The sequence below is a fragment of the Brassica rapa genome, unplaced genomic scaffold, assembly GCF_000309985.2.
Source record: "Brassica rapa cultivar Chiifu-401-42 unplaced genomic scaffold, CAAS_Brap_v3.01 Scaffold0279, whole genome shotgun sequence".
NCBI classification, from domain to species: domain Eukaryota; kingdom Viridiplantae; phylum Streptophyta; class Magnoliopsida; order Brassicales; family Brassicaceae; genus Brassica; species Brassica rapa.
The window spans coordinates 39,897-54,851 of NW_022610222.1; positions in this window are offsets into that span (position 1 = coordinate 39,897).

Here is a 14,955-nt window from a genome sequence, read left to right on the forward strand (position 1 = left end):
CTATAATGGAGTGATGAACAAACAAAAAAGAGATTACTCCATTTATGGAGTAAATTTCATTATGGAGTGAGATATGGAGTTGGGTTGGAGCATTCCTTACTCCATATTCACTTTTACTCCATTTTAAAGGAAAAAATGGAGTAGGGATAGAGATGCCCTAACCTCCTCCAAGACCGGATTTCTCCTCGGCCAGCAGGATTACTCTTCTACCACCAAACCACAATCGAAAACTTTTGATATCTTTTCTTTCTTTTTTTTTTTTGAATAGATCTTTCTCTTTCTCTTTTTTTTTTATATGGATGGTAAAGAGGGGCCCAGATTCAAAGATAGATAGAAGAAATTTTTTTTTTTTTTTTATGAAGAAAGTGATAGGTGAGAAAGATGGAATGAAAAGAGATACCGGAAGAGTGGCTCTGATACCACTTGAAGAACCCTAAGGAACGAACACTCAACCGGTTCTGAAGATATGAACTCGATCTGTAGAGATAGAGAACTGATGGATTGTTTAGTGACACAAAGGGATGCGGAAGTCCCAATGATACTACTAGAACTCTCAATGGCCGCTTGATTTGACACACAGGTCCGGCTCACAGAAAGGGAGATCACTTGGAGATAACCTCACCAAGGGAACAAGAATGTTCTAATCAAAGAACAAAGAAAGAACACTCAAAAATGAATAAGGAAAATCGATTATTTCATCTCAATGAGGTGTTCACATACTTATACAACTTGTAGTCAAAGATAATAAGTAGAATGTGTGAAAAAGAGACATAGAAAATAGATAGAAGACCAGATCTAGTCAAAGCACAGAAAATAATGTTGACTGGTCGATTTGAACTCTTCGGCTACTCTTGTCCAGGTTCGATGTAACTGATAGCACGTCCCGCGGTGAGAAGAAGTACACGGCCGGCTCGTTCTTCATGTACGGACGGATGACTTTCATGAACTGTTCCGGGCCAAAAGGTGGCTAAGTCTTCGGACAGCCTCAAGAGTCTTGCCTTAGAGAGATTTGGCTGATCAAAGTTCATGAACTGATCGAAGTGTCGGATCAGTTCATCAGAACGATCGCCGGTTCGGCCAAGACGGCTTAAGAGCGAGAGACCATGGTCGGATTTGGATTCCACTCGAACAACTTCACTTCTAGCTTGACCAAAGGACTTAGCATGTCGAACAGGACGGGAGAGGCGAACTTCAGTATGGTTGATTTGGCCATCTGGTCGTGGGTTATGCTGAAGCAACAAACCGGACGAGTGCGGGTCAAGACGATACACGGCCCGAGCGGTATGTTCGGCCCGATCGATGGACTGAACCTCAGTTGCGTTGTTCCGGACGTTCTGATCCTCGTTCTGATCTGATTCCATGGACTGATCCTCGGACTGGGGCACATCATGTTCAGTACACACAGGGCGTCCGTGGGTGTCCGCCAGCACACACAAGACGTCCGTGGCTGTCCGTGTGTGTCCGTGTGTGTCCGTCACCACACACAGGACGTCCGTGGCTGTCCATCAGGACACATATCAGCACGTTGCTCCTTGGACTCAGCATGCTGGCCCTTCCCCTGGACTGTTTGGGTGATTTTGGCCCATCGGGGCTGTCTGTTTAGTACACACAGGACGTCCTTGGGTGTCCACCATTACACACATGACTTCCGTGGCTGTCCGTCAGCACTAAAAATGACGTCTGTGGCTGTCCGTGTGTGTCCGTCAGCACACACAGGACGTACGTGGCTGTCCATCAGTATACATATCAGCACGCTGGTCCTTGGACTCAGCATGCTGACCCTTCCCGTGGACTGTTCGGGTGATTTTGGCCCACGTGGGCTGTCTGTTCAGTACACACAGGACGTCCGTGGGTGTCCGTCAGCACACACAAGACGTCTGTGGCTGTCTGTGTGTGTCCGTTTGTGTCCGTCAGCACACACAGGACGTCCGTGTGTGTCCGTCAGCACACACAGGACGTCCGTGGCTGTCCATATGTGTCGGTCAGCACACATATGACGTCCGTGGCGGTCCATTAGTACACATATCAGCACGTTGGTCCTTGGACTCAGCACGCTGACCCTTCTCGTGGACTGCTCGGGTGATTTTCACCCACGTGGGCTGTCTGTTCAGTACACACAGTACGTCCGTTGGTGTCCGTCAGCACACACAGGACGTCTGTGTGTGTCCGTCAGCACAAACAGGACGTCCGTGTGTGTCCGTTAGCACACATAGGACGTCTGTGGCTGACTGTGTTTCCGTTGGTGTCCGTCAGGACACACAGGACGTCTGTGGCTATCCATCAGTACACATATCAGCACAGTTGTCCTTGGACTCAGCACGCTGACCCTTCCCGTAGACTGTGCGGGTGATTTTGGCCCATGTGGGCTGTCTGTTCAGTACACACAGGGCGTCCGTGGGTGTCCGCCAGCACACACAGGACGTCCGTGGCTGTCCGTGTGTGTCCGTCTGTGTCCGTCACCACACACAGGACGTCCGTGGCTGTCCGTGTGTGTCTGTGTGTATCTGTGTGTGTCCGTCAGCACACACAGGACGTCCGTGGCTGTCCATTATTACACATATCAGCACGTTGGTCCTTGGAATCAGCATGCTGACCCTTCCCATGTACTGTTCGGGTGATTTTTGCCCACGTGGGCTCTCTGTTTAGTACACACAGGACGTCTGTGGGTGTCCGTCAGCACACACAGGACGTCTGTGTGTGTCCGTTAGCACAAACAGGACGTCCTTGGCTGTCCGTGTGTGTCCGTTTGTGTCCGTCAGCACACACAATATGTCCGTGGCTGTCTATCAGTACACATATAAGCACGTTGGCCCTTGGACTCAGCATGCTGACCCTTCCCGTGGACTGTTCGGTTGATTTTGGCCCATGTGGACTGTCTGTTCAGTACACACATGACGTCAGTGGGTGTCCGTCAGCACACACAGGACGTCCGTGACTGTCCATGTGTGTCCGTGTGTGTCCGTCACCACACACAGGACATCTGTGGCTGTCCATCAGGACACATGTCAGCACATTGCTCCTTGGACTCAGCATGCTGGCCCTTCCCGTGGACTGTTTGGGTGATTTTGGCCCACGTGGGCTGTCTGTTCAGTTTACACAGGACGTCCTTGGGTGTCCACCATCACACACATGACTTCCGTGGCTGTTCGTCAGCACTAAAAAGGACGTCTATGGCTGTCCGTGTGTGTCCGTGTGTGTCCGTCAGCACACAGAGGACGTCCGTGGCTGTCAATCAGTATACATATCAGCACGCTGGTCCTTGGACTAAGCATGCTGACCCTTCCCGTGGACTGTTCGGGTGATTTTGGCCCACGTGGGTTGTCTGTTCAGTACACACAGGACGTCCGTTGGTGTCCGTCAGCACACACAGGACATTCGTGTGTGTCCGTCAGCACACACAGGACGTAAGTGGCTGTCTGTGTGTGTCCGTTTGTGTCCGTCAGCACACACAAGACGTCCGTGTGTGTCCGTCAGCACACACAGGACGTCCGTGGCTGTCCATATGTGTCGGTCAGCACACATATGACGTCCGTGGCTGTCCATAAGTACACATATCAGCACGTTGGTCCTTGGACTCAGCACGCTGACCCTTCTCGTGGACTGCTCGGGTGATTTTCGCCCACGTGGGCTGTCTGTTCAGTACACACAGTACGTCCGTTGGTGTCCGTCAGCACACACAGGACGTCTGTGTGTGTCCATCAGCACAAACAGGACGTCCGTGTGTGTCCGTTAGCACACATAGGACGTCTGTGGCTGACTGTGTGTGTCCGTTGGTGTCCGTCAGGACACACAGGACGTCTGTGGCTATCAATCAGTACACATATCAGCACGGTTGTCCTTGGACTCAGCACGCTGACCCTTCCCGTAGACTGTGCGGGTGATTTTGGCCCATGTGGGCTGTCTGTTCAGTACACACAGGGCGTCCGTGGGTGTCCGCCAGCACACACAAGACGTCCGTGGCTGTCCGTGTGTGTCTGTCTGTGTCCGTCACCACACACAGGACGTCCGTGGCTGTCCGTGTGTGTCTGTGTGTATCTGTGTGTGTCCGTCAGCACACACAGGACGTCCGTGGCTGTCCATTATTACACATATCAGCACGTTGGTCCTTGGAATCAGCATGCTGACCCTTCCCATGTACTGTTCGGGTGATTTTTGCCCACGGGGGCTCTCTGTTTAGTACACACAGGACGTCTGTGGGTGTCCGTCAGCACACACAGGACGTCTGTGTGTGTCCGTTAGCACAAACAGGACGTCCTTCGCTGTCCGTGTGTGTCCGTTTGTGTCCGTCAGCACACACAATACGTTCGTGGCTCTCCATCAGTACACATATCAGCACGTTGGCCCTTGGACTGAGCATGCTGACCCTTCCCGTGGACTGTTCGGTTGATTTTGGCCCATGTGGACTGTCTGTTCAGTACACACATGACGTGAGTGGGTGTCCGTCAGCACACACAGGACGTCCGTGACTGTCCATGTGTGTCCGTGTGTGTCCGTCACCACACACAGGACATCTGTGGCTGTCCATCAGGACACATATCAGCACGTTGCTCCTTGGACTCAGCATGCTGGCCCTTCCCGTGGACTGTTTGGGTGATTTTGGCCCACGTGGGCTGTCTGTTCAGTTTACACAGGACGTCCTTGGGTGTCCACCATCACACACATGACTTCCGTGGCTGTCCGTCAGCACTAAAAAGGACGTCTGTGGCTGTCCGTGTGTGTCCGTGTGTGTCCGTCAGCACACAGAGGACGTCTGTGGCTGTCCATCAGTATACATATCAGCACGCTGGTCCTTGGACTAAGCATGCTGACCCTTCCCGTGGACTGTTCGGGTGATTTTGGCCCACGTGGGTTGTCTGTTCAGTACACACACGATGTCCGAGGGTGTCCGTCAGCACACACAGGACATTCGTGTGTGTCCGTCAGCACACACAGGACGTCAGTGGCTGTCTGTGTGTGTCCGTTTGTGTCCGTCAGCACACACAGGACGTCCGTGGCTGTCCATCAGTATACATATCAGCACGCTGGTCCTTGGACTCAGCACGCTGGCTTTTCCCATGGACTGTTCGGGTGATTTTGGCCCACGTGGGCTGTCTGTTCAGTAAACACAGGACGTCCTTGGGTGTCCGCCAGCACACACAGGACGTCCATGTGTGTCCATCAGCACACACAGGACGTCCGTGGCTGTCCATATGTGTCCGTCAGCACACATAGGACGTCTGTGGCTGTCCATCAGTACACATATCAGCACGTTGGTCCTTGGACTCAGCACGCTGACCCTTCCCGTGGACTGCTCGGGTGATTTTCGCCCACGTGGGCTGTCTGTTCAGTACACACAGTACGTCCGTTGGTGTCCGTCAGCACACACAGGACGTCTGTGTGTGTCCGTCAGCACAAACAGGACGTCCGTGAGTGTCCATTAGCACAAATAGGACGTCTGTGGACGACTGTGTGTGTCCGTTGGTGTCCGTCAGGACACACAGGACGTCTGTGGCTATCCATCAGTACACATATCAGCACGGTTGTCCTTGGACTCAGCACGCTGACCCTTCCCGTGGACTGTGCGGGTGATTTTGGCCCATGTGGGCTGTTTGTTCAGTACACACAGGGCGTCCGTGGGTGTCCGCCAGCACACACAAGACGTCCGTGGCTGTCCGTGTGTGTCTGTCTGTGTCCGTCACCACACACAGGACGTCCGTGGCTGTCCGTTTGTGTCTGTGTGTATCTGTGTGTGTCCGTCAGCACACACAGGACGTCCATGGCTGTCCATTATTACACATATCAGCATGTTGGTCCTTGGAATCAGCATGCTGACCCTTCCCATGTACTGTTCGGGTGATTTTTGCCCACGTGGGCTCTCTGTTTAGTACACACAGGACGTCTGTGGGTGTCCGTCAGCACACACAGGACGTCTGTGTGTGTTCGTTAGCACAAACAGGACGTCCTTGGCTGTCCGTGTGTGTCCGTTTGTGTCGGTCAGCACACACAATACGTCCGTGGCTGTCCATCAGTACACATATCAGCACGTTGGCCCTTGGACTCAGCATGCAGACCCTTCCCGTGGACTGTTCGGTTGATTTTGGCCCATGTGGACTGTCTGTTCAGTACACACATGACGTCTGTGGGTGTCCGTCAGCACACACATGACGTCTGTGACTGTCCATGTATGTCCATGTGTGTCCGTCACCACACACATGACATCCGTGGCTGTCCATCAGGACACATATCAGCACGTTGTTCCTTGGACTCAGCATGCTTGGCCTTCCCGTGGACTGTTTGGGTGATTTTGGCCCACGTGGGCTGTCTGTTCAGTACCCACAGGACGTCCTTGGGTGTCCACCATCACACACATGACTTTCGTGGCTGTCCGTCAGCACTAAAAAGGACGTCCGTGGCTGTCCGTCTGTGTCCGTGTGTGTCCGTCAGCACACAGAGGGTTGTCTTTTGGCCATAGGCCGGACACACGCACGGACCAGACAGTCCATACGGACGGTTAGGTCGAACGGTTGGAACATCTGAATGGGTGCAAGTTGCCAAGAGGCACGTGTGTCCAAAGGGTACTAGTTCCCAAATGGTGTGAGTTCCAAACGGTGCCATTGGTTCAAGGCTTAGGCCGAACCAAGTGGACAGTCTGCGGCTGCATAGTCAAACGGACGGACGGTTAGTTTAACCGGAGTGTTGTGTCGCAAGGTCTGATTGGTTGCAAGGCAATCCGGTTTGGTCTCGGGCCTTACTCTGTGGTATGGATCCAGGCTTTGGGTCGGATCAGGTAAGAAGGTCCGTGAGCCTTTGGGCCGGACTTATAACTGGTCGATCGCACCTAGATCTTAACTAGACGGTTAGACGGGACTATGGACGATCCGGCTATGGTTGGATGGTTCTGGCCGCAAAGGCTAAGTGGGATATCTTACAATCAACTTTGGGTTGGTGAGTAGGATAGGCGCCATATGTCTTATGTAGGGAGTAGACCTACATGATGGCAATGGAAGGCCGGTTATATCAGTACATGCTAAGTGGATGATGGCTTCTCAAGTCTAGTGGTCGGATCATGTTTCATGACGATGGTTCGATGGCCGAACACTAGTATGGATAGTCACGTTGCTGGAGTAAGAGTATTGATGTGATGCTTCTAGATATCAACCTTGGTGTTGATAGCTTCGAGATTGGCTAAGAGTCATGACGAAGTGTGTGGCTAGTACTATGTGTCGTAGACCATAGATACTGAGCCTAAGTGTGATTGTTCAAGGAAGGCCGTGTAAGATCGGATCATGGTTGAGTATGGACGACCTGACCTCTGGATGATGGTCTAAGGTGTCAGTACTAACCTGATTAATGAATGCATTGGTTGGTATGAACAAGTCATATTTGTTGTCTGGGTTAAGTCCCAAGGCCGGTGAGGCCAGATGATGACTCATCAGTTCCAAGTCATGTGAGGAAGGTTGGTAGATTGACATAGGATCTAATGAGCTTTGTTAGTCCAGAAGATGGACTTGGTACTATTGCCTATAAGGCAAAAGGATTTCGGATTGTGCATGAGCCGAAAAGGCCAGATGCAAACCCTTATCCTTTCAAAGACTTCTCAAAGGTTACTTATGTCTGTGGGGATGGTTGGTTGAATGACTAAGTACCTAGGGGAACTGTTTGATGCAGGGACAAAGATAAAGACCAATAAGACACTCGATGAGTTGAATGATTAGTTCGAGTCAATGGCGGACCGGTGAGCTAATAAGCTCCATAGATGTGGCAAATGTATGATCTAGCATTTACTTATGTAGATCTAGATAGAATGGTTTAGGGGATTGGAACCTCAGAATCGTATTGTCATGTCCCCGATCCTGGATAGGATCGTCCGGACGGACTGCGGTGCAAGGAAACACACCAGTCAGGTCACATGACCTAAGGACAAGCGTGTCATGGTCCTGAATGAAGGTTAAGGGCATCAGTCAGCTGAGACTTAACCAGGATACGATGGAAACAAGGGTAAAGGAGCTGGGTGAGTGTTTAGGCAGCTGGACGAGTGATGGTTTGAGTTCAATCAGCTCGGTTTAGCTGGTATTCAGTTCACCATGATCTGTTCAGCTCACAGGAGCTGGTGGACTAGCTCACTCAGCTGGGAACAGCTGGAGGTCAGCTCAATCCGGTGAACAGTGCGTTTTGGTTCGGATCAGTGTGGGCGAGTCCGGGACGGTTACTGGGCGAGCCGATGGTCCGGGTGCAGGACGGTTCGATCAAGTGGGTCTTAGGCTTGGGACAGGGAGTGGGCAAACTTCCAGAGTGTGACCTGAGGCTCAGTGATCGATTTATCAAAGGAAGAAAAGGGGAGAAACCGCCACTGGGCGGTTATGGGGCGGTTTTGGGAAGAAGGGATGGGATTTTTGGGTAACTGTTCGCCCAGGCGGTTGGGGGCAGTTTAAATCGTCTTCTCCCTCTCATTTCTGCCATTCTGGTCGATTTCTACACCCTGAAACACAAAGAATCCAGAGAAAAATACAGAGAGTTGGTCGGATTCCCAATCCAAGACCCATGGTGGTGTGAAGGCCATAAAGAGACAGTTTTGGGGCAGATCAAGGGGGAAGTTGAGAACGACCCTCTGAACGGTTTTGATCTTTGTTGACAACACCCAAAGCCTTATCTGGAGCCTGTGAACACACGCAAATGGTGAGGAAAGGAGGGAGTTGGCCGGAATCCATTCCCAAGGGCCAATGCAGCCTTAAAGGGAGATTGGTGTGGAAAGCAGTTTCATGGGAAACAAAGAGGGAAGTGATGCACGACCTTCGGATGGTGATTGATCATGGATGATCATGTCTAAGGCTTCCTCTGTGTCTTGGGAACACACGCAATTGGTTAGGAGAGAAGGGGGAAGGCTTGACTTCACTCTCAAAGGCATGAACAGCCTTGAAGATGGATGCAGTATAGAAACTGGTTTCATGGAAGTTCCATGGAAGGAGTGATGGGCACGAACCATGGTTAGATCTTATCAATACTGGGAGTATGTGATAAGGGTTTGATGAAGGCGTGCTAGGAAGAGCATGGACGCCCCTGATGAGGTAACAGGTGGGGACTGCAGACCATTGGACATAGTCTGGTACACTATGGGCTGATCTGGTCCTGCAGTTACACCTTACTCTGTTTTATGATTATTAATCACATTATTTCTTCTTCCTATGATTGAGATTGATGATTAGACATAGTAGCACTGAACCATGGCTTGGCCGGTTCAGAAGAACCCTCCATGGCCTTGGTTTGGCAGCTAAGTCCGGATCTCCTACTTCCTGATGGATTTATGGCGATCTGACTTTGGAATCCTCTTAGTGGTGAATTATCATGAATTATCATGGTATTTGGGGATTTTTATCTGATTGATTTCGAGATGGTCAAGGTGGCCAGTGGGGCTGTTCTAGGTCGAGATCCATAGGATCGAGATCGGTTCTTGGAGTTCTGACTTGACCATTCTCTTAGTTAAGATTTATCATGAATTATCATGAATCCTAATGAGTTTTTAGGGATTGATTTAGAGATGGTCCCTTGGGCCGGTTTGGCTGATCTTGGCCGAGATCTATGGGATGGAGGCCGGTTCTGGGAAATCTGATTGGACCATTCTCTTAGTTATGATTTATCATGAATTGTCATGAATTTTAATTGATTTTTGGAGCAGGTTTGCTTGGGGACGAAATTGCACTTGAGGGCATATTGGGGTCAGATCCTTGTGTTAGGATATCTGATCATATGTTGTGTGCAACATATTGTCACTTATGATATTGATCATAAGGAATTGCTGGTTATCAACCTTGGTGTTGGTAAGGCAGGCCATGTGTGATCTGATCATGGGCAAGGATGGACGACCTGATCCTTGGATGATGGATCAAGGTGTCTGATCTGATTGATCAAAGGATGCACCGGTGGTAAGAGCAACACTAATCAGGTTCAGTGGGACATGGTTCCATGACTGATTAGGAAGTATGAAGATTCATCAGTTCTGAGTCATGTGGGGTGGTTGGTTGATTGACTCAGGATCTGATGGGCATTGTTAGTCTTTGTGAGGACTTGATCTGGTTAGTCCATGAGAGGACTTGGTATGATTAGTCCATGAGCTGGACTTGGTATCATAAGTTGATAAGGCAAAAGGATGTGGGGCAGTGCATGAACCGGTAAGGGCCAGATGCATGTCCTTAGCTGATTGAAGACTTCCCAAAGGTTACTTATGTCTGTGGGGATGGTTGGCTGAATGACTAAGTACCCAAGGGAAGAGTTTATGCAGCTCGATCAGCTGGAACGGAGCAGCAAACCTCAAGTGAAGTGGTTCAGCTCAACTAGTTGGGTGAGCTAGCTAAGACAGCTAAGTCAGCTGGGACAATGACCTAACAAGCTCCGGGAATGTGGCAAAGGTATGATCTGTCAATGTTGCATAGATCTAGATAGAATGGCTTAGGGGAACGGAACCTCTGATTGTATGACTTGGTCTAGGTTCAGGATCGACCTTGGAGCTAGCTGGCAGTTGTGTTACTGACCAGTAGCTGAGGTGATCTGACCAGACAAGTGTTAGATTGGATTTAGTCCAATGGATGATAGATGTTATTCCGCTGTGCATAAGGTTAAATGATCTAAGCTAGGGAATGACTAAGGTAGTCTTGAGCTAAGATCTGAGTTAGCCCTCGCCTATGGGCGATGTTCTTAAATAAAGGGCAAAATTTTTAGAGGTTCGGTCAGTGTATAGACCGAGCGACGTGAGGCATCGACCGCGGCCTAGTCGGCCGGGATCGGGTCTTACAAGTTGGTATCAGAGCATGCTTGATCCTGTTAAGGACAGTGCTCATAGATGTTGAGTTTCAAACCGAAATTATTTCTGAAAACTGAGATGACTTGGAACCTTAGTTGTGGTGAGCCAAGTGAGAGTTGAGGTAAGTTTGGGTTTCATGCTTGTGAACGGGGAAGTTCCAAGATGAACCGGCTTAGCCAAGATACACTCTTCCACGGCAAGACCCTGAAAACATAAAGGTTAGTTTATCTAGTTATTTGGGAATAATAGACGGATTGGATGATGGACGCAATGCAAGATCTTTGTATGGACGCCCTGGACAAGGGAAGTAACATGGACCAGAGAGTGGCTTAGGTTAAAAAAAAACGTGCAGCACTCTCTTGGAGGTAAATGTTATCCCTTGGTGGCCGTTCAAAACAAGTGAGCATATGCAATGTTCATGTTAGTCTAAGGGAGACGCTACATGGCTAGTACATGAGTGGGCTTGTGATCAGATGGATCAGCTTGGACTCAGTGTAAGTCAAGGTAGGATTCCTTAAGATTGAGTGAATGGAATGGATCAATTCCAAGAGGAATTGGAAACAAGATGTTAAGTATCTTACTATGATGAGGATTGAGGTATACTATAAACACTTTTGTGAATGATATGGGACGTTCACAGAAGTGTGATGCTTTGGAGAATGGTATGGGACATTTTCCAAATGTGTGATCAAACCGAGATCCTACTCATCTAAGTACTTAATGATCGGTGGTGTGGAAACACATTATTTGATACTGGAGCTACACATAGTTTTGTGAGTCCAAGTATGATTGGAAAAGGTTTGCTCCAGTATGGAACATGGGGTGGTCCTGAACGAGTGAGTGCGGCCGCAGGGCAAGTTATGAACTCACTCGGTCTGGTTAAGGACATCCCTGTGGTGATCTTGGATAGGCCGATGCCTATAGATCTGATTGTTGTCCCCCTCAAGCATCATGAAGTGATCTTGGGCATGGACTGGTTGGGAAAGTATCGGGCAACTCTATAATGTCACCGGGGAAGGGTGCAACTTGAGAACGAGTTTGGACCCCCGATTAAGTACCAAGGAATCAAGCCAACCTCTTGTAATTTGGTGGTTTCAGCAGTCCAAGTAGAACGGATGCTTGGAAATGGTTGTGAGGCCTTTTTGGCTACCATTTACACTGATGAGGTTGTAGGGGCCTGTGACCCAGAGGGTATACCGTTGGTTCGGGAATTTCAGGATGTGTTTGGGGCACTACAGGGCATTCCCCCTGATAGGGCTGACCCATTCATCATTGAATTGGAACCTGGAACGGCCCCATTATCAAAAGTCCATATAGAATGGCACCAGCTGAGATGGCAGAGCTGAAGAAGCAACTTGAGGAGTTGCTTGAGAAGGGGTTCATACGCCCTAGTGTATCACCTTGGGGAGCACCAGTCCTATTTGTAAAGAAAAAGGATGGTAGCTTTAGGTTGTGCATTGATTATAGGGGTTTGAACAGGGTGACTGTGAAGAACAAGTACCCTTTACCCAGGAATGATGATTTGCTGGAATCATAAACTTTATTGTCCAGGAAGGACTTAAGGGAACATAACAATCTGTTAGGACTCATGGTAGAGTGAGCAGCCTAAAGATTGGAACATGTTCACTAGGACTTGGCTGGTGCATCGAGTGGCTTGGAGATTGGTTGAATCTACTAAGACTTGAGTACTCAGTATGTTCCTAGGTACTGAATTTGATCTAGTCATGGAACTAAAGTGTTCTACATGGACTTGGTGTCTACTAGGAACGCAACCTGGAGAGTTGGGTCAGTGACACAAGTCATGTCTTTGTATGGGTGCTTGATGGACCACTTGATAAGATTTTGGGTTAAATATCTATCAAGTGGGGGAGACTTGTTGTGTATATGATGACCAAGACGTGGTCAGTGAGAAGGAACAAGGTGGGAGATGCAACGAATTGGTTAGAAAGAACCAATCGAGCATGCTCCATGTTCCAGGTACAAAGGAGTTCGGATGGAACCTTTGTCATGAGACAAGAGGTTAACACCACTGGATTCGAGGACGAATCCTTCGTAAGTGGGGGAGACTTGTCATGTCCCCGATCCTGGATAGGATCGTCCGGACGGACTGCGGTGCAAGGAAACACACCAGTCAGGTCACATGACCTAAGGACAAGCGTGTCATGGTCCTGAATGAAGGTTAAGGGCATCAGTCAGCTGAGACTTAACCAGGATACGATGGAAACAAGGGTAAAGGAGCTGGGTGAGTGTTTAGGCAGCTGGACGAGTGATGGTTTGAGTTCAATCAGCTCGGTTTAGCTGGTATTCAGTTCACCATGATCTGTTCAGCTCACAGGAGCTGGTGGACTAGCTCACTCAGCTGGGAACAGCTGGAGGTCAGCTCAATCCGGTGAACGGTGCGTTTTGGTTCGGATCAGTGTGGGCGAGTCCGGGACGGTTACTGGGCGAGCCGATGGTCCGGGTGCAGGACGGTTCGATCAAGTGGGTCTTAGGCTTGGGACAGGGAGTGGGCAAACTTCCAGAGTGTGAGCTGAGGCTCAGTGATCGATTTATCAAAGGAAGAAAAGGGGAGAAACCGCCACTGGGCGGTTATGGGGCGGTTATGGGGCGGTTTTGGGAAGAAGGGATGGGATTTTTGGGTAACTGTTCGCCCAGGCGGTTGGGGGCAGTTTAAATCGTCTTCTCCCTCTCATTTCTGCCATTCTGGTCGATTTCTACACCCTGAAACACAAAGAATCCAGAGAAAAATACAGAGAGTTGGTCGGATTCCCAATCCAAGACCCATGGTGGTGTGAAGGCCATAAAGAGACAGTTTTGGGGCAGATCAAGGGGGAAGTTGAGAACGACCCTCTGAACGGTTTTGATCTTTGTTGACAACACCCAAAGCCTTATCTGGAGCCTGTGAACACACGCAAATGGTGAGGAAAGGAGGGAGTTGGCCGGAATCCATTCCCAAGGGCCAATGCAGCCTTAAAGGGAGATTGGTGTGGAAAGCAGTTTCATGGGAAACAAAGAGGGAAGTGATGCACGACCTTCGGATGGTGATTGATCATGGATGATCATGTCTAAGGCTTCCTCTGTGTCTTGGGAACACACGCAATTGGTTAGGAGAGAAGGGGGAAGGCTTGACTCACTCTCAAAGGCATGAACAGCCTTGAAGATGGATGCAGTATAGAAACTGGTTTCATGGAAGTTCCATGGAAGGAGTGATGGGCACGAACCATGGTTAGATCTTATCAATACTGGGAGTATGTGATAAGGGTTTGATGAAGGCGTGCTAGGAGAGCATGGACGCCCCTGATGAGGTAACAGGTGGGGACTGCAGACCATTGGACATAGTCTGGTACACTATGGGCTGATCTGGTCCTGCAGTTACACCTTACTCTGTTTTATGATTATTAATCATATTATTTCTTCTTCTATGATTGAGATTGATGATTAGACATAGTAGCACTGAACCATGGCTTGGCCGGTTCAGAAGAACCCTCCATGGCCTTGGTTTGGCAGCTAAGTCCGGATCTCCTACTTCCTGATGGATTTATGGCGATCTGACTTTGGAATCCTCTTAGTGGTGAATTATCATGAATTATCATGGTATTTGGGGATTTTTATCTGATTGATTTCGAGATGGTCAAGGTGGCCAGTGGGGCTGTTCTAGGTCGAGATCCATAGGATCGAGATCGGTTCTTGGAGTTCTGACTTGACCATTCTCTTAGTTAAGATTTATCATGAATTATCATGAATCCTAATGAGTTTTTAGGGATTGATTTAGAGATGGTCCCTTGGGCCGGTTTGGCTGATCTTGGCCGAGATCTATGGGATGGAGGCCGGTTCTGGGAAATCTGATTGGACCATTCTCTTAGTTATGATTTATCATGAATTGTCATGAATTTTAATTGATTTTTGGAGCAGGTTTGCTTGGGGACGAAATTGCACTTGAGGGCATATTGGGGTCAGATCCTTGTGTTAGGATATCTGATCATATGTTGTGTGCAACATATTGTCACTTATGATATTGATCATAAGGAATTGCTGGTTATCAACCTTGGTGTTGGTAAGGCAGGCCATGTGTGATCTGATCATGGGCAAGGATGGACGACCTGATCCTTGGATGATGGATCAAGGTGTCTGATCTGATTGATCAAAGGATGCACCGGTGGTAAGTGCAACACTAATCAGGT